Here is a 20,000-nt window from a genome sequence, read left to right on the forward strand (position 1 = left end):
GAGATTGAGACATAAACTCATGTTTACAATGTTTACTGAGGGAATACATCAAGAGAGAAGTAGAGTCACTTATATAGACTTCTATACAACCAGAGGAGTCGCCCCCTGGTGGTCAGGAGAGAGAATGCAGCTTTAACACATGAAGCATAGACTTCTATACAACCAGAAGAGTCGCCCCCTGGTGGTCAGGAGAGAGAACGCAGCTTCAACACGTGAAGCGTAGACTTCTATACAACCAGAGGAGTCGCCCCCTGGTGGTCAGGAGAGAGAATGCAGCTTTAACACATGAAGCATAGACTTCTATACAACCAGAAGAGTCGCCCCCTGGTGGTCAGGAGAGAGAATGCAGCTTTAACATGTGAAGCGTAGACTTCTATACAACCAGAGGAGTCAGCCCCTTGTGGTCAGGAGAGAGAATGCAGCTTCAACACGTGAAGCGTAGGCTTCTATACAACCAGAGGAGTTGTGTATGGCTGCAGTGTGAGCGTCTCTACTGTATAGAGTTATGAAATAGCTCCGGCGCGGCGGTGAAGGGCGTTGGCTCCGCCGCTGAAGGATCTGTCAGCGCGGCGGCGCTCTGAGGATTCTCCTGTCAGACTCGGCCTTATTTGTCAGTCGGCTGTGATTCTGCTCCCTCAGCTTTTGTCGCGTCGGCCTCAGAAGGAGGACTCCCGGGAGGAGAGCGGGCGCCCGGGAACCTCGAAGCCGAGACTCTGCACATCGGGTCGGATCTTCTTCTTTTCTTTATTTTTTTTTACCCCGGAACAGAACAGACGGAATGCTTGAGCTCCAGCGATAACGCCCGTTCAGAGGCTTTTAGAAAAGAGGCTTTGAAGATCTCCGGAGGTGCTGTCAACGCGGCGCAGAGAGGACTCACAACCCATGTGGTGTCTGCAGTTTATTTTCAAACTATTTCATGTGGAGGATGCGCTTCATATCTGCAGGAGGAGGAGGAGGAAGAAGAAGAAGAAGAAGAAGAAGAAGAAGAAGAAGAAGAAGAAGAAGAAGAAGAAGAAACCTCTCCCAGCGTCCCCACTAACCGCCACATGATCATCACTCTGTCAATAAGTACACTGTGTGCTGCACACAGGATGTTCACATGCAGCCTGTTGTGTTGTGTTGTGTTGTGTTGTGTGTCATTAGATGTTACAGCTGTCCCTATTAAACGGACTCAGTACCAGACGTCTGCTTGTGTTCGTGTGCGTCTCCAAACACAATATTATAAATGATATTCCTCTCGTCTTCGAGGACTCCGAGTCGCACAAATCGTTCATGTCACGATCTCAACTTGACTCAAAAAAACGAGGACGTGACTCAGCAAAGTGTCCCTTTATTATTAATCAACGCACACATATTTTACATTTTCTATTTGTTGTTGCTGTTGCCTCGTCTTCGTGAAGTTTTTTGTTTTATCGTCTGACGATTTCAGGATTACGCCCCGTTTTAAAAGACAGGAAACACACACTGTCAGACAAGCGTGAGTGCAAACGCACACACACACACACACACACACACACACACACACACACACACACACACGTGTAGACCCACATGGCAGCGCCAGTTCCCAGGTCTCCGGTGGCAAGTGATGTTTTCACACTTGTGTGGGGAGATTGCTATTTCTGCGCGGAGCCAGATAACTCAATTATTCATCGCGGATGCTGGTGCACTCACTTTACCTCCATAAGGAAGGGGGCGGGTGTGTGTGTGTGTGTGCATGTGTGTGTGTGTGTGTGTGTGTGTCTGTGTGCGTGTGAGAGGACCTCCGACAGAAGATGAACTGCTGACACGCCACACCACACAGAGGCGGGAGGCGAGAGGAGCCGTCATAAACACGGCGATCGCAGCGATGCGAAGCGGGAGGCTGAGGATCAAAGAGCGAAAAGGAGAAGGAGAAGAGGGAAGGAATTAGTTCCCTTCCTCTCCTCCTCTCCCGCTAGATAACCGGTCACAAAGGAAGAAGACTTTCTGAAACTCGGCCACCTTTCTGCACCTTTGTGATGAAATCATTCAAAAAGCAGCGCGTGCTAAAAGCAAAGAGAGCCGCATTTTGAGGGCGTCGGCGTCGTTTGTCACACATTTGAAGAACACGTGCAGGAAGACAGGCGAGAAAAGGGCGGGGGGCCATGCGATCGAGGCGGCGACCCGGCGGGTGCATCGTGGGAAGCCACGGCCGCTACACAGAGGAGCGTTTCCTCTCAACCATCAAGCCAATTTCAAGCTATTTCGTGTTATTCTGTGTTTTGGAATGCACAAAAAAGGAGAAACATGAACTAGGTGTGTTTCCATCAGCTGGTTTTAAACTGTAATCTACCAGTAGACAGAGTGGAAGAAGAACGCAGCATTTGAAGCTATACGGTAACACATGCGCTGTAATTTGTAGATGAATCCCCTCAAAAAATCCATTTGTAAGCCACGTAATCATGAACCAGGAAGTTTAATGCGTTGAAAACCAATTTTTGTCTCTTTTTCCCTGTGAGTCGTCGTAGGAACCCCAAATGAATTCCAATACTTGTGTTTATTGTATGTATTTGTTCAGTCTTGGGGAAAAAATGCATATCTGCAAAAAAAAAAAACACTTTTAAAAGATAGTTTGATCATAACTATGAACATCCAGCATGATATGAGCCAGATTCCTCAAAAATGCCTCCCGGAGCGTCAATAAGACACCTTTATGGAAAGATTAGGACCTAAAGAATCATAATCTGCAACAAAAAATCATAATAAAACAAAGTCTTGTTCTGTAAGGAAGGAGATTCAGTCTGGTTCGATTAAAAAATGGAGAAATTACATAAAGATTGCGAAAAGATTGTCTGAATGGGGCATGCTGGGACTTAAAATGGACGCTGGAGGATTTTGGTGCACAGTTTTCAAAAGGTTAAAAGACCCCAAAGAGTGTCTAAAACCTGCCTTTGCTTTGCTGACCAGTGTTACTAAACACACACACACACACACACACACACACACACACACACACATACAATATAGTAAACAATTACACACACTGAAATGCAACCTATGTCGCAGACGCACAAAGACACGCTGAAAAATACAATCGTACCTTCATACATTTAGTTTTTTCCCCCCCAAATTTAAACATTTTTTTTTTTTGCACGTGTTGCATCAAATCCTCGACTCGGAAAAGCAAGTAGAGGGGAAAAAATAAAAACCTGTGCACATGTAGGACAGGCTCATAACTCCCCGCCTTGCTGCTGCTGCTGCTGCTGCTGCTGCTGCTGCTGCTGCTGCTGCCCCCCTTTATTTCCCCCGAGGACGACGCCGGAGCGCCAATTGGAGCAGTTACACATGTCGACACTTTCATGCAACCGTTTACCGCGCCGCGCCCGCCCAGTGGCTCTTTTCATCAGCCGCGCGGTCTGCAGCGCTCACGCGGCCGCGCCGCACGCGCACGCCGAGCACTCACAGGGATACGTGTCTCGCTTTTGACAGATCACACACACACACACACACACACACTTTCATCTTTAGGCAGGCAGAATCTATGAGCGATTTATTTTAAATCCATTCCCCTGGGGGGGCGGGCGGGGGGGGGGGGTTTAGGGATTTAGGGGACCGAGCAAGTCCTCAATCTGATCGCGGCGTTTGCTTTCTATGTCAGCAATTCGTGAATCCGAGCCGGAGGTTTTCTGGTCGTGTGCATGTTTGTGTTCGCGAGCGAGCTAATGAGGGAGGGAGGCAAGGGTGGAAGGAAGGAGGGAGGGAGGGAGGGTGGAGGAGACACAGGAAGAGCGTGCGCTGGCACTGCGCTGAGTGCATACTGTAAGTTAGCATGCTGTCTGTAGCAGACGCCCCCGTGGTTTTTGGGTGAGTCACTCTCTTGCACTTGCAAGCTTGCATCCAGTCTTACAGACATCCCGCCTTACAGGCCTTTCGCTGTGTGACGCCGCTCCATTTTCGTTTTTGTTTTTTTTGTGTGTGTGTTAGAAAAGAAAAAAAAAATGAAGCACAACATGAGAACCTAAAGGTTTTGCTCTGTGAGAAGCTTTGGCTTCGGGGGCACAACAAAAGGCTAAAAAGCGCGGCACACGCCCCTCTCCCATTCAGCGCCCGGCCCGCTAAGTACCATCCGGACGACTGTGTCCAATTCTCCCCGGGTATACCATTTCCATTTGAAAGGTGGTTAGCGCCCATTGAGCCGGCGTTATCGTGGCCGTGCAGACAGCGAAGGAGAGAGAGAGAGAGAGAGAAAGAGGCCGGACCAGCTCCTTCCCGCCTCGGACGGAGGAGCCATCGATTTTGATTCAGCCGACTCGGCCTCGACCAATGGCAGCTCATGGAAAAACCATTAACCCAGGTGTGTTGCTCAAACGTTAAGCCACAAGCATGAGAGAGAGAGAGAGAGAGACAGAGAGAGAGAGAGAGAGAGAGAGCGATAGCTCTGTGGGTTGCTTCTCAATGGAGGAAGCAGGCTCCTCTCTATGTGAGTCACACTGGCTTTCTTTACACTTCTCGAACAAGGCCACCTACCTCACACCTCCACTGTTGCACAGATACCGAGTCGCTACGCCTGCTCTATCATACATCATCTATCAGCTATCAGCCATTATCTATCATCTATCAGCTATTAGCTATCATCTATCATCTATCAGCTATCATCTATCAGCCATTAGCTATCATCTATCAGTTATCATCTATCAGCTATTAGCTATCATCTATCAGCTATCATCTATCAGTTATCAGCTATCATACATCATCTATCAGCTATCATCTATCAGCTATCAGCCATTAGCTATCATCTATCAGTTATCATCTATCAGCTATCAGCCATTAGCTATCATCTATCATACATCATCTATCATCTATTAGCTATCATCTATCATCTATCAGCTATCATCTATCAGTTATCAGCTATCATACATCATCTATCAGCTATCATCTATCAGCTATCATCTATCAGTTATCAGCTATCATACATCATCTATCAGCTATCATCTATCAGCTATCATCTATCAGTTATCAGCTATCATACATCATCTATCAGCTATCATCTATCAGCTATTAGCTATCAGCTATTAGCTATTAGCTATCAGCTATTAGCTATCAGCTATCAGCTAATAGTTGCAGCACTACTTTATATACATTGCTATTTGCCACTTGGCCGTATCACCAGGCGACAACCTGAGGTTCTGTAAAGTAAAGCCAACGGTGAAGTGTCTTAAAACCTGCATTCTCTCTTCTGACCACCAGGAGGCAACTCCTCTGGTTGTATAGAAGTCTATGCTTCATGTGTTAAAGCTGCATTCTCTATCTTGACCACCAGGGGGCGACTCCTCTGGTTGTATAGAAGTCTATGCTTCATGTGTTAAAGCTGCATTCTCTCTCCTGACCACCAGGGGGCGACTCCTCTGGTTGTATAGAAGTCCATATAAAGGACTCTACTTCTCTCTTGATGTATTCCCTCAGTAAACATTTCTAGTTTCAAGTCTTCTTTTCCTCTTGTGTCACTTCTTGGTTGCTGAAAAAAAACCAAGATGGCGACCGGCTAACAGATGTCAAACTCGAGGCTTCAAAACAGCGACCCGCAAACCAACGGGTGGCGTCATGTTGCCTACGCAGTCTTCAGTTTATGAGGATCAAACATGAAGAAGCCTGAGATCACTTCATAGAGTCCTTCATAAGTCAAAGTCACAATCAGTAGCGGCGCTTGTGTACAGTTAGCGAATGGAAACATTAGCAACGCGATGTGAAAACATCACAAGTCACATTTCATTAATATTTCACAGGCATTTGCTGCTCAGTATGGGAGAAGTAAATCATATCAGTAGTGATTCCACTCTGTGTCTGACCCGCTGGCCGTGCATGCTTGAAGCCAGTGGGATGTGTGTGTGTGTGTGTGTGTGTGTGTGTGTGTGTGTGTGTGTGTCAGTGTGAACGGGGTTAATATAGTGCAGGGCGGCTGCTAATTGGGTTAGCACACGGTTTGGTTAATTGGGTTAGCAGAGATTCCATGACAGCTTCCACGCTGACGGACCCAGCTTGCTATCGATCTGATGGGTGAACGAGGGGGACAAACACAGCAGGTGCTTTCATTAAACAAGTGCGAGCATGTGCAAACACAACGAGCTACACACACACACACAAATGCACACATACACACGAACGTGTCGGATTACATGGGAAGTTACTGCATCGGAGGAGGTGCACAGATCCCATCAAGTAAAAACCGCAAAAGAGGGCTGGAAAACGATGACGTGCATTTCGTGAAAAATGGTAACAAATGGCTAAATAAATATGGATTTGTGTGTGTTTGCTTGAAAGAGAGGGGAAAGTGTGTGAGAGAGGGTAAAAAAAGAAGAAGAAAGAAACCACCTGGGACCTCAGCTGCCTTTCATCTGGGAGGTGAATACATAAATAATAAAAATTAAATCATCAAAAACAGCCCAAAAATAGTCCCGGCGCTTCTCAAAGAGAGTATGATACGTCCCACATTCTTCAAAGTTACGTTAGCTGGTAACTCTTCAAATTCAATTATCTGGTTTTTTTCAAGATGCCAAATAGTGATAGTGATTTTGGCTATATATATATATATATATATATATATATATATATATATATATATATATATATATATATATATATATATATTGCACCAGTTACACACAGGATGTAAAATGACTTTGGTGTGAGAAGCAGCCCCCTTGAATTAAAATGTCATTTTGCGATAAAACCCCCCAAAAAGTGAGAGAATAATTTGGTTGTGCGTCTCCGGGCTTTGATGCGCTGCCTGTTTCCGTAGCGACCCGTTATCTGATGGTAGCTAGGTGCGATGTGCGAAGGCGTCAGGGGAGCCGAGCACTAAATAAAGATATTTTTCAAGGTTTTTTTTTTTTTTTCGGGCCGCGAGAAAATCTCAACCCCAGTTGTGTCACTTCACTTCCTCGCTTAACGCAATCTGCTGCCTCCTAAAATAGCTCGGTGCTTCTCTGAAGCCCGGCTCTTGACTTTAACACCGAGATAGACGGATAAGAGAGGACGTGCTGCGGTGAAAGAAAAAGAAAAGAAGAAAAAAAGAAGAGCGCATGTGTCAATGCGCGAAAGAAAAAAAGAAGGGAAAAAAAAACACGCTGCGACAAGCACATGAAAAAACTAGAAAATTTCGCAAGAAATTTTGAAAGTGTGGCTACTACTGCCGTAAGACCTCGCAATATATAGCTTTTGTTTCTGACGCCCGTCTCTCCTCCAAAGCACTTGAGTTGGTTTGTGTGTTAAACTGATTGGCTGATATGAAGCACCTGTGTGCTGCCATCGTCATGGTGACCAAGTGAGCGCCAGCAGACTGATTAGAGGCAGACTGGACTGTGGACTTAAGGAAATAAACTACTGAACGTCCTGAACACACACAAACGTATATGAAATATCATATGACCTTATTAATGATCACAGTGTTGACAACTACACAATATAAAACACACGTAAACGTCTTTGTGTGTGTCTGTGTGTGTGTATGTGTCTGTTTGTGTGTGTGTGTTTGTGTGTCTGTTTGTGTGTGTGTGTGTTTGTGTATGTGTTTGTTTGTTTGTGTGTGTGTCTGTGTGTGTGTCTGTGAGACAAACAGACAGAGAGACAGAAGTCATCTGTGTTGTGTGTGCGTGTGTAAGTGTCTGCGTGTCTGTTAAACTGCCCTAACGAGAACACCTGTGGGTCGTTAAATCAAAGGTTGCCATGGTGATGACTTCAAAGGGACTTCCTTACGCTGAGCTTAATAGACCTAAATACTGTGGAACTCCTTTCAAACTATTTAAAAAAAATGGTACTTTAAAAGCCCCGATTGCTTCGATATCGCATATTGAGCGTTAGGAAGACCTGATGAACAGATACTGTGACTGGCGAGTCTGTACGATAAAACATGTGTCTGTACGGGCGATTTACAAATCAGGTACGAGCTTCAGGGGAGACGTGCTTTTGGAGGGAGATTTAACATGGCGGCGGATGGCAGAGCGAGGTGGACTTGCTCTCACATTCAGTCCGATTTCAAGACGTCTGAATCCGTTGGATTCCTATCGACCGCAGTTTATGACAGAAGACAAGATTTCCAACGTTTCTATCCAACAATGGTGTATGAAGAGTGAACATTGTGGGAGTAAAGACAAAATACGTTTTTTTTTTTTAACAGTTTCTGTCGCTTCTTCTCACTCTGTTAATTGGCGCGCCACCCTCTACGAACGTTTCGTGAAATTTTTTTTATGTTTTTTGCATTTTTCGGGAAAACGTACGGGCGAATCTCTTAGAAAAGTCATAGCTCACGATTCCCGCGCAAACCGCACGTTTCGATGTAATTTTTGCGCATGTGCTGGCAACGCTCTGGGAGGAGTAGTGGTTTGACTATAAGAAGAATAATAATAATAACTAGAAAGAGCATTTCCTGCTGAAAATGCGTTGGAATGCAAAAAGCTGAAGCTTATAGCTGAAATATTTGAAAGAAATAGCTGAATATAGCGGAACATAGTGGAATATAGCTTAAATTAGCTAAATATAGCTAAATATATTTGAAAATGAAAGAATAGCTGAATATATGTAAAAATAGCTGAATATATTAATATAGCTGAAAATAGCGGAATAGATGAATATATAAATAAATAGCAAATCATTATTGAAAATATAGAAAAGGCAAAATACCTACTGAAACATTTTACAGTTCAAAGTCATTTAATTGAACTGTTGAAAATTCTTGTCGTTTAAATTTATAATTGGAAAAGTTGAAAGGAAAACTGCATCATCTAAATCAGGGGTGTCAAACATACGACCCGGCCCGCCACAGTGTCCAGTCCAACAGAAGAAAAAAAAAAGTTTTTTTGAAAAATTAAAATCTGTCATAGGTGGGGTTTGAACCACTGACCCTTTGCTCCTAAGGCGGAGTTGCTAACCACTGATCCACAGGTGCAGTTGGTGAGAGACCTGATATTACTGAGTCTCTACAAAACCATCCGTCAAACCTCAACGTGAACGTCAGTGACGCTGTTAATCCTGACGTTTATAACCAAAGTGACCTGCACACACGCGCGCGCACACACACACACGAACGTGCACGCGACCATAATAACACGTTCACGCGCGAGCACGGCCGTTCATGTGCGCGACCCGTTCGCGTGTGCGGCCGCTTACGTGCCTGCTGCCTGTAGATGCACAGACCAAAGGGCTGCTGCTGGGGACGGACCGGCTCTCCCATTCAGTCGGAACTCAACACGTCTTATCTGTTGGATTCTTATCGACCGCAGTTTACGGCAGAAGACAAGATTTCCAACGTTTTGAGCTATAAATTATGTCCAAAGAGTATACGGTTTGGAGTAGAGAGCAAGTTTGAAATATGTGTATCGCCAAGTGCCCTCGCTCTGGAGTCTGACGTCACCGCTGTGAGCTGCCCAACACACAATAATGAGAAAGGCAGAAAAGGTGCGGAAAAACTATAAAACGAAAACGCCTACAGTTAAAACACTATAGGAGATATCAAAAAGATGAGTAATACAATAACAGCTAAACGTTTTGTCAACATTTTAAAGGTGGAATGGTGTCTCTAGTTGAAGGCATGACAGAGCCTTTCCCTTTTGAAGTTGAAGAGTTGAAAGCGGATTTGAAGATGTTCTTCATTGGAAACCATTCATTTTTTTTTTTATAAAAAGCTGAATAATTTTGAAAATTGAGAAAATATGAAAAATGTAAAAGCGTAGATTAATAGCTAAAGGTTTTGTCAACATGTGAAATTTTAAATATTGTCTCAAGCTCAACGTATGAAGAAACTGTAAACGTTTGAAGTTGAAGATGATTTGAAAATTTCCCCATTGGGTCCCATTATAAAAAAAATCATAAAAAGCTTAATAATTCAAAGATTTGAAAAGTCTGAAATATGAAAAGTCTTAGCCATCGTGTCCTTAGGTAACTGAATATTTTTATAATTGAACTTTTTTCTGTAGCTGAAAATATGAAAGAGTTGAAGAGGTCCAAAATACGGATGGAAGAAATAGAATAATAATAAAAAGTTTAATAAAGATTTGAAGAACAATAGTTGGAATGCTTGCAGCATTCCAACTAACTAGAAAATTTCGCAAGAAATTTTGAAAGTGTGGCTACTACTGCCGTAAGACGTCGCAATATATAGCTTTTGTTTCTGACGCCCGTCTCTCCTCCAAAGCACTTGAGTTGGTTTGTGTGTTAAACTGATTGGCTGATATGAAGCACCTGTGTGCTGCCGTCGTCATGGTGACCAAATGAGCGCCAGCAGACTGATTAGAGGCAGACTGGACTGTGGATTTAAGGAAATAAACTACTGAACGTCCTGAACACACACAAACGTATATGAAATATCATATGACCTTATTAATGATCACAGTGTTGACAACTACACAATATAAAACACATGTAAACGTCTTTGTGTGTGTCTGTGTGTGTGTGTATGTGTCTGTTTGTGTGTGTGTGTTTGTGTGTCTGTTTGTGTGTGTGTGTCTGTTTGTGTGTGTGTGTGTTTGTGTATGTGTTTGTTTGTTTGTGTGTGTATGTGTGTCTGTGTGTCTGTGTGTGTGAGACAAACAGACAGAGAGACAGAAGTCATCTGTGTTGTGTGTGCGTGTGTAAGTGTCTGTGTGTCTGTTAAACTGCCCTAACGAGAACACCTGTGGGTCGTTAGATCAAAGGTTGCTATGGTGATGACTTCAAAGGGACTTCCTTACGCTGAGCTTAATAGACCTAAATACTGTGGAACTCCTTTCAAACTATTTTTAAAAAATGGTACTTTAAAAGCCACTATTGCTTCGATATCGCATATTGAGCATTAGGAAGACCTGATGAACAGATACTGTGACTGGCGAGTCTGTACGATAAAACATGTGTCTGTACGGGCGATTTACAAATCAGGTACGAGCTTCAGGGGAGACGTGGCTTTGGAGGGAGATTTAACATGGCGGCGGATGGCAGAGCGAGGTGGACTTTCTCTCACATTCAGTCCGATTACGAGACGTCTGAATGTGTTGGATTCCTATCGACCGCAGTTTATGACAGAAGACAAGATTTCCAACGTTTTGAGCTATAAATTATGCCCACAGAGTACACAGTACGGAGTTTACGGCAAATTTAAAAAAAAAAAATCTTCAAGATCTGACGTGGGTCTGCCCTCTAACATGACATCACGTGCTCTGAACTCCGCAACACACACTCATGCAAAAGAGAGAAAAGGCGGCAAAAAAACATAAAACTAAAACGCTGACAATTATGACAGTATAAAATATATCAATAAGTGGAGATATGCGGTAATAGCTGAAAGTTTTGGCAACATTTTAAACTTGGAATGGTGTCTCTAGCTGAAAGCATGGCAGAGCCTTAGGCTTTTGGAGCTGAAGAAGTTTTAAAACGTTTTTCATTGGAAACCATTCATTTTTATTTTCATAAAAAGTTTAATAATTTAAATATTTGAAAAAATATGAAAAATGTAAAAGCGTAGAATAATAGCTGAACGTTTTGTCAACATTTGAAATTTGAAATTGTGTCTCTAGCTGAACGTATGAAGAACCTCTAAACGTTTGAAGTTGAAGATGATTTGAAGATTTCCCCATTGGGTCCCATTTTAAAAAAAAACATAAAAAGTTTAATAATTTAAAAATTTGAAAAGTCTGAAATTTGAAAAGGAAGTTGCACACGTGTGCTTAAGAAGCTGAATATTTGAATAATTGAACTTTTTTCTGTAGCTGAAAATATGAAGGAGTTGAAGAAGTCCAAAATACGTACGGAAGAAATAGAAGAATAATAATAATAATAAGTTTTTTAAAGATTCGAAGAACAATAGTTGGAATGCTCGAAGCATTCCAACTAATAAGCCCGCAGGAGAACATGAAGTGTGCTTCCAGCATGGGGTCTATGACCCCATGCGGCTGAAGCCACACTTAATAAAATACAACACCAACTGCAGGATCTGGATGACGTGATGCTGCTTGGTGAGGTTGTTTGGCGGCGAAGAGGATCACGTGACGACAGCCGCCCGAAAAGTTCCCAAGCTAACGAAAAACCCAAAGAAAGCATCAGGAAAATGTCCTTAAAAGGGGCCAAAGAGCACTATCAAGACTTATTCATTCACGATTTTGCGACTCAACCTTTCCTTCAAGCGCGTCAAATACTGACACTTGAAACTATTACGCTCTACGTACCCCGACAGCCTCAAATTTGGACGTGGCAGCTCCCACTCGTGGCATGCACGGTGGCTTTTCAAAATAAAAGTGCAGGTGTAGGCACCAATAAAACTCGGTTGACGTTGCCACTGAGGCAATCTCCCTCGAGAGCATTTTTGTTGCAATCAAATAATTTAAAAAATGAAGAAGAACATTATGCTAGCCTGCAAACAAACTTTCAGTCTTCCACAAGCGGCTAGCTAACAGCTGTGAGCACCAACAATGGCCACGTTCAGTGTTTATGCTCGTGGCGATTATTTTGCGGGAGGGGCTTTGGCGGGAGACTTTGGATGCTTTCTCGCGAGACTTCGCAGCTTTTGAAGCTCTTGCTGCTCGCCACTGTCATTGGAAAAGAGTTGGCAACATTTAGCTGAGTTAATTACCGTCTTTTCGAGTTTCTTGTAACGTCCGATGAGCCGAAACGTCACGACTGTCTGAAAATTCTCACGTAATTCGTCCACACAAATAATCACACCGAAGCACCACTTTAAATGTGCTCATCGGAGATGTGCTCGTAGGTTTCTGGGAGATAAACGTCCTTGGAGATGAAAAAAAAATGGAGCAGGGTTGTGCAGTCCCAGCCTCTGGAGTTCAGCTGACGTGATCTCTCTTTCCACAAAGCCACTCTTATTAAGCAGCAGCACTAAAAGCCCAGGGATTCTCTTACTAAACCAAATCGATAGAGGATCTGCCCGGCCGCGGCCCCCCGGGGGCCCTCCGGGCTCCACCCTTCCTCCAGGCTCTCTCCGTCCCTACAGTCTGGCTCGTTGGACAGCCGGGCGAGGCGGATGCTGCCGTGTGTGTAGACCGTGTGTGTAGACCGTGTGTGTAGACCGTGTGTGTTGCCGCACAGCCGAGGACGGATTTTGACACCAAACGCGTCGGCGCTGTATCTCAAAGAGGGTGAACCAGGCGACGCGCCGGCGCACCGATGAATAAATAACCAGCCGACGGGGCGTTTCCACGCTCGCCAACTCTCTGAGTGCAGCGGCCGGTCATCCGTCGCTAACACCTGAGCGACTGTCAGAGAGGAATCAATAACACAGCTCCTGTCGCAAAGGTGAGCTCGCTTACCGGCGAGTCTCAAACAGGAAGAGACGTTCATGGCGGAGCGCCACACGTCAACACATTAATGTAGACATGTATGAATGTACGTTATGCAACACGCAGATTCAGACAGATGGACTGGGAAGGTGAAACACACACAATTATGGTGATTTAGAGTGAAACGGACCCTAAAGCAGGGGATGCTTTAGGGCGGGGCTTACTGTGATTGACAGATTGCTGCCAAGAGAGCTTCTCTATATCACTTCCTCACAGCGTCTCCTCATACAAAGGTTCATGTTATATCTTTATATTATATATTTGTCCTGCAACAAATGAGCCCCAATGAGTCCTCGCCTGAATGTTCTCTGTTCTTAACCCTCTGTAACTTTGTTCTGCTTCACTTTATCAAAGTCACGCTTTGCAGAGAGAATGTTCACATGTTGAATGTTCACATGTTGAATGTTCACATGTTGAATGTTCACATGTTGAGCTATGGTTTGGTTACAGTTGGACTTTACAGCTGCATCATTTCAAACTAATAATCATCCTGAAAGTGTTTTTTTTATCGGCGGACCTGAAACCTTTTTATTTCTTTCTGTGCATCGTCTTCATTTCCTCTTAACCAGAAACACGTAGACTGATATTTACACATCTGAACAACATCTCACATGTGTACCTTTTCTTATAACACATCATTATTCAAACGGCCCTATTGGTTCCAGAGATACACACTTTTTGGTTTGGGGATGACATTTTTCGACCCAGAAATAGGTTGGGTTTTTAAAAGTTAAGCAGCGTTTTGTTTCTGTTGTGTTTGTTGTTGAACTAAAGAGTGCCGATCTAATGAAACAAAGCACGGAGCAGAAGAGCATCCCGTCCCCGCTAATGAGACCCAGATGATTTGCTCTGTTTGTACGGCTTAAACTGGTGTGAACACTTCTCCACCCACTCAAGTGACAAACTTTAAGGATAAAAAAACACAACCGTTGCCTGTTTGTTTGTCGTGAGGCAGAGTTGCCGAGCGGCCTGCGGTCACAGTGTTGTGTGTTCTTGGTGTAAAGTTCATTGGTGTAAAGTCAGTTTATCGTGAAAAGGTGATAAAGTGCTCTTCTAGTGGAGAACATGGCGTGAAGTGTCCTACATTTAGTCCCACATGGACTCAATGAGCGTTTTGGGGCAAAACACTGATCTCGTAATGAAGCAGAAATATCATAATTAAGGTGAGACACCTCCAGGATCAAAGTGGCACCTGTTCAAAGTTCAAAGAGAGCGGTGACCACGATGAATGGAAAGCCACACACACACACACACACACACACACACACGCACGCTCAGGAGGTTTTCATATAAAACCTTCACCAGAAGGCTAATGAATCAAAACGGTCCGCTCCACACACGAGTTGAGGCTTGATGGAATATTTCCTCTGTGAGACTTTGATTCAGAGCTCAGACTGCAGCTGATGCTGAGACCTTGAAAAGGTTTTCAGACTCTCTGAAGGAACTTTAAAGTGTGGCTTTAACGAACGCAGCGTTTGTCCGCATTGACAGCGTTCACAAGAAGACTCGTGCGTTCTGGAGGCGATGCGGCTCACCTGAACATCGTGTTCTGCTTTAGACTCGTACTCCCAACCATTTCAGATTAAGACGAGTGTGATGCATTGGGAATGTGCGTCTCAGTGGTTTTTTTGGCAAAATTAATTCCAATACTCTGCAAAAAATATCAGTTTTAAAAGATATTTTCATCGTAACTATGAACATCCAGCATGATATGAGCCAGATTCCCCAAAAAAGCCTCCTGGAGCGTTAATAAGACACCTTTTTGGAAAGATTAGGACCTAAAGAATCAGAATCTGCAACAAAAATCACAATAAAACAAAGTCTTGGTCTGTTAGGAAGGAGTTTCAGTCAAAAAAAACTGTCGTTTGGTTCAAAAATGGAAAGATTACGTATATTATGCTTGGGCATGCTGGGACTTAAAGGTGCATTTTTGGGGAATCTGGCTCATATCATGCTGGATGTTCATAGTTACGATCAAAATATCTTTTAAAAGTGATTTTTTGCAGAGACTGCAAGACTTTGCTGAACAAATACACACTATAAACACAAGTATTGGAGTTAATTTGGGGTTCCTACGACGACTCAAACACAGGACAAAGAGGTCTGGAGACAAAGTGGGTTCCACAGTTTTCAACAGGTTAAGCATAAAAAGTAAAAAAAAGGTTTTAAAAACGTAAAAAAAAAAACTATTTTTCCGCGAGAAACGACGATTTCAGGACATCGACCATTAAAAACAGCTCATTGGGAATGTTTGGTGTATTCACTGTTGGCACCCAAAGGTGCAGAGGGTCGAGAACGTGATCCACAGTCGTTCAGAACGAGACGATTGCGTCTCGCGTCTTGATGTTTGTTTTTTTTCCTCTCATCTGACTCGACGGGGAGGTCACGGCGACATCTCTGCAGAACGCCGCTTTTCCCCCCGCGCCGCCTCATTTACCGCGTCGCACATCGACGCGTTCGGGGACATTAAGGCCGTAACGCCGCCGGGACGCGAATCAATACTCGTGAATTACGGCGAAGCTCCTTCTGGAAAGACTCCTGCGCCGCCGGAGCCGGCCTGAAATGTTGTGTCAGTGCAGACAACAATGAACGGGTTGGGGAGGTTCTTGCATATGATGAATGCATGAATTGCAGAGTCGGGACGTGTGATATCATAACTGGTGTGAACGCATTTTAAAAAGATGAAGGTCTGACTGGACAAGATGTCTTTTTCTGGATTAAATCTAGTTCTACTTCCGTCTGCTCCGTCCTCCCTCTATACGTCCGATTCCTTGTTGTCCTCCCTCGCCTCTTATTGCCTGACTGTACACACACACACACACACACACACACACACATTCATACACGCTGGGCATTAATAATGGAGAGGCGCTTCATGCAGACAGTGGGCTCTGGTGCCCTGAGCCTCTTTCGGTCACGGGTCCGTGGCGCTAATGCTGGGTGGCGTTCCCGGTTCGAGGGCCCCGGCTGCAGGGCGCATCTGTGTTGGCTGATCGGCCAATCTATGGCTCCCTCGATCCCTCAGCTGTTACGCACCCAGCTGACACACACACACAGACACACGGAGACACACACGCATGTGCGTGTACACGATTGGAGAATTCACGCATCATTTACTCCGTGATCTGTGAAGCTCACATCACACTTTTTGCACCTTTTATGAACAACCGAAGGCCTCAGACGCCGACGGGACGACTCTCCGTTCTGTGTGTGTGTGTGTGTGTGTGTGTGTGTGTGTGTGTGTGTGTGATAACCTGCTATAAAAGAAGGAGGGAATGACTCTGTATGTGGAGGTGAGAAAATAGTGTTTATCTGAAAAGGAAGGCCATTTCAATTCTCCGCTTCTGATTGGCTTACAGCCTTTTTGAAAAAGCCTTGGAAATAAAAGTCTTGTGTGAAGAAGAAAACATGTTTTGTTCCTGGTTCAACCTTTTCTAAAAGGTTTTATCTGGAACCCTTTCTACGTTCTTCCTAAAAAGCAACGTAATGGGTTTCACCATCCATCTGTCAAAGGTTCCACCCAGAAGCCCAGAAAGCTTTAACACATGAAGACGAGACTTCTATACAACCAGAGGAGTCACCACCTGGTGGTCAGGAGAGAGAATGCAGCTTCAACACATGAAGCATAGACTTCTATACAACCAGAGGAGTCACCACCTGGTGGTCAGGAGAGAGAATGCAGCTTTAACACATGAAGCGTAGACTTCTATACAACCAGAGGAGTCACCACCTGGTGGTCAGGAGAGAGAATGCAGCTTTAACACATGAAGACGAGACTTCTATACAACCAGAGGAGTCACCACCTGGTGGTCAGGAGAGAGAATGCAGCTTCAACACATGATACATATACTTCTATACAACCAGAGGAGTCACCACCTGGTGGTCAGGAGAGAGAATGCAGCTTCAACACATGAAGCATAGACTTCTATACAACCAGAGGAGTCACCACCTGGTGGTCAGGAGAGAGAATGCAGCTTCAACACATGATACATATACTTCTATACAACCAGAGGAGTCATCAGTAGAGAAAATCCAGCTTGAACACATGAAGCATAGACTTCTATACAACCAGAGGAGTCGCCCCCTGGTGGCCATTAGAGAGAATGAAGGTTTTTAAGACACTCCCTCATGGGCTTCACTCGTCGTACGTGCAGGTGTGCAAAAGTGAACCCGAGAGACGGAGAGAAAGGGTGTGTTTCATTTCAACGAGATGAAGATGGAGGGCGGATGACGAGGCGAGGAAGGAAGGAAGGAGGGGAGGAAGGGAGGGCGGACGGCGGGATAAGGGTAGGAAGGAGCGCTCCAGTCCTGTCGCCTTGGGTGCATCAGCAGCAGGAATGGCTCGGTGCCCCTCGGTGCCGTCTGACTGTTCTGTCACCCGGCGCAGAAGGCTGACTCGGCCTTAAAGTGCTCGGCCCGCCGCCGCTCCACGTGCTTGATGTTTAATACATACACTCTGGGAGACTATTGAGGACGCCTCGGGGGGAAATGCAGCACACGGGCTCGTACAGTGAGGGAGTTTCTTGTCGAACAACCAAGAATAGAGGAGCACCCTGAACACAGAGTGTGTGCGTGGGCAGGGAGAAAAACAACACACACACACACACACACAATGCCAAGCGAATCGCAAAATTTGAAAACACACAACATCCAAAAGTGTGGAGCGCCTCGCAGGCAGAGGAGATTCGCTCTCGTGGCGAGGAGACCGGGCGTCACGTCACGTTCGCGGACGTTCTCGGTCGTAAACGGCAGCTTCGCTCCTCCAGAACGAGGCCTCAGGGGGCGACCCTCCTGCTCAAGTCTACACGATGAGTGTGATGAGGTGGAACACACACACACACACACATATATATATATATATATATATATAGGTGCACACACACACCGGCGATGGGATCCCTTGCTGCATAGTAAGTGGGATTCATTCATCGACATGCAGTGAGAAGTTGCGCTCACACCCACACATTCACCGCAGAGTGAAGCTCGTTACAGGTGAGGAGACATCATGGCAGACGGAGGAAGATATCGAGTCGTGGAGAAGAACTTAAACTGCTTCCTCTTTCATTTTAAGACTTGAAATGGAACAGAAATAACTTGCATTTTGCACCTGGTGATAATGAAACCTCCATATATATATATATATATATTAAAGTCTGTGTTTCTGCTTGACACGTCTCCTCTCGTGCCCCTCTCCGTCTCTGAGTTCATCAGCTCTGAGTCCATAATTAATCAGCCTGCTGTGTAAGTAGGACTGGAGCCTTTTTTCCTTCTTCTTTTTCCTCTCCTCTCTCTTATCATCACATACAGCAAACCCACGCCCTCCGGGTCCATCAGCGGATTAGTGATGAGCGCCTGTGATAAGAGCAGCCACACAAACGGCTTTATTAATTATTGCCCCCCCCCCCCTACCCTCCATCACCATCCACACTCACCTCCCCACCCGGGTGTGCAACACATGTTCACTCCAATCGAAACTTATAGAAGAAGAAAGAGGGGAACCAAAAAATAAAAAAGAGACACCTCCCCACCCGGCTTTAAACCTGCACGCGTGAAGCCTCAAGTTGCGGGGCGTCAAACAACAAATAATAATGCAACACCAAAAAATACTAGAGTGCACCATTTTTCCAAATTAGCAACTTTCACACATCGCTGGGCAAAACACTGCGTGCTGCACTTTGACTAAGAAGCCCATGAATGATTGATCAGACAGGTGGGAGACATGCAAAGGCCTTTTATATATATATATATATATATATATATATATATATATATATATATATATATATATATATATATATATATATATATATATAGACTGCCCCCCATGATGGAGCCTTAGTGGAAGGGGTGGAGATCTCGGGGTACTCACTCGCGCGCGCGCCCCGCAGGTGCGTTACAGGAGCATCTCGGTCCCTCGCGGCCGGCTCTTCGGATGACTTCTCCCGGGACAGCGCGCCTTGATCCTCGCTATCATTCCTTGCCAAGCTCCATGCAGCAGCCTCCACACAGCAGCCTCTTCTTCTTTAGCATCACATGCGCACGCACGCACGCACACTCACGCACACACACTCACTCAGACAGATGAGTGAACGCACGGCCGCGGCAGCTGCGTTGGGTGCGGGGTCTGCGGGGTCACACTCGTCCGTCTCGCGCTATGTGGAGCACACGGCGCCTATTTGAGGGGATGCTGACGCGCGACCGGAGGGGCTCGCCTCCTGCCTTCCTCATCTGGTCCATCGGCTCCTCGGTGAGGCTGCACCATGTGACTGAGGCGCACGGCGACGTCGGTTTCCGGTGGGAAGGGGGAAAGCTTTCAAAATAAAATGACTATTCACAGGTTTGGCATTGTTGTATGGACATGTTTTTATTCATGTTTATGTGACAGAAGTTTAAAGGATAGAGGGTAAATGTCGACTCTCAACATCTGGAAAACACGCTGCTGGAGGAAAACGATGTGATTCTGGTTTACGGCTTCAAGCTAAATTCAACAATGTGTGGAAATGTGTAATAATATAATACTTTCCCTTGTATATCATGTGAAGATGTATAAGGGGGAGGGTGTATAGTGGGAGGGGCTAAAAACAACACTGTGTATATAAGTATGTATGTATGTATGTATGTATGTATGTATGTATGTATGTATGTATGTATGTATGTATATTTATGTATGTATGTATGTATGTATGTATATATGAATGTATGTATGTATGTATGTATGTATGTATG

General features: G+C 44.8%; 1 protein-coding gene across 1 annotated transcript in view; it reads right to left on the reverse strand.

The window, feature by feature from the left end:
• The window catches only part of LOC137800589 (WAS/WASL-interacting protein family member 1), a 45,352-nt gene extending 25,850 nt beyond the window's left edge, over positions 1-19,502 (reverse strand). The window contains exon 1 of the mRNA XM_068597847.1: positions 19,144-19,502. The gene's annotated coding sequence lies outside the window, so the exon portion shown is untranslated. The remainder of the gene's footprint in view (positions 1-19,143) is intronic.
• Between the last annotated feature and the right edge of the window lie 498 nt (positions 19,503-20,000).

The sequence above is a fragment of the Clinocottus analis genome, unplaced genomic scaffold (genome assembly GCF_023055335.1).
Source record: "Clinocottus analis isolate CAN_PGR_092001 unplaced genomic scaffold, fCliAna1.0.p SCAF_4, whole genome shotgun sequence".
Classification (NCBI taxonomy): Eukaryota; Metazoa; Chordata; class Actinopteri; order Perciformes; family Cottidae; genus Clinocottus; species Clinocottus analis.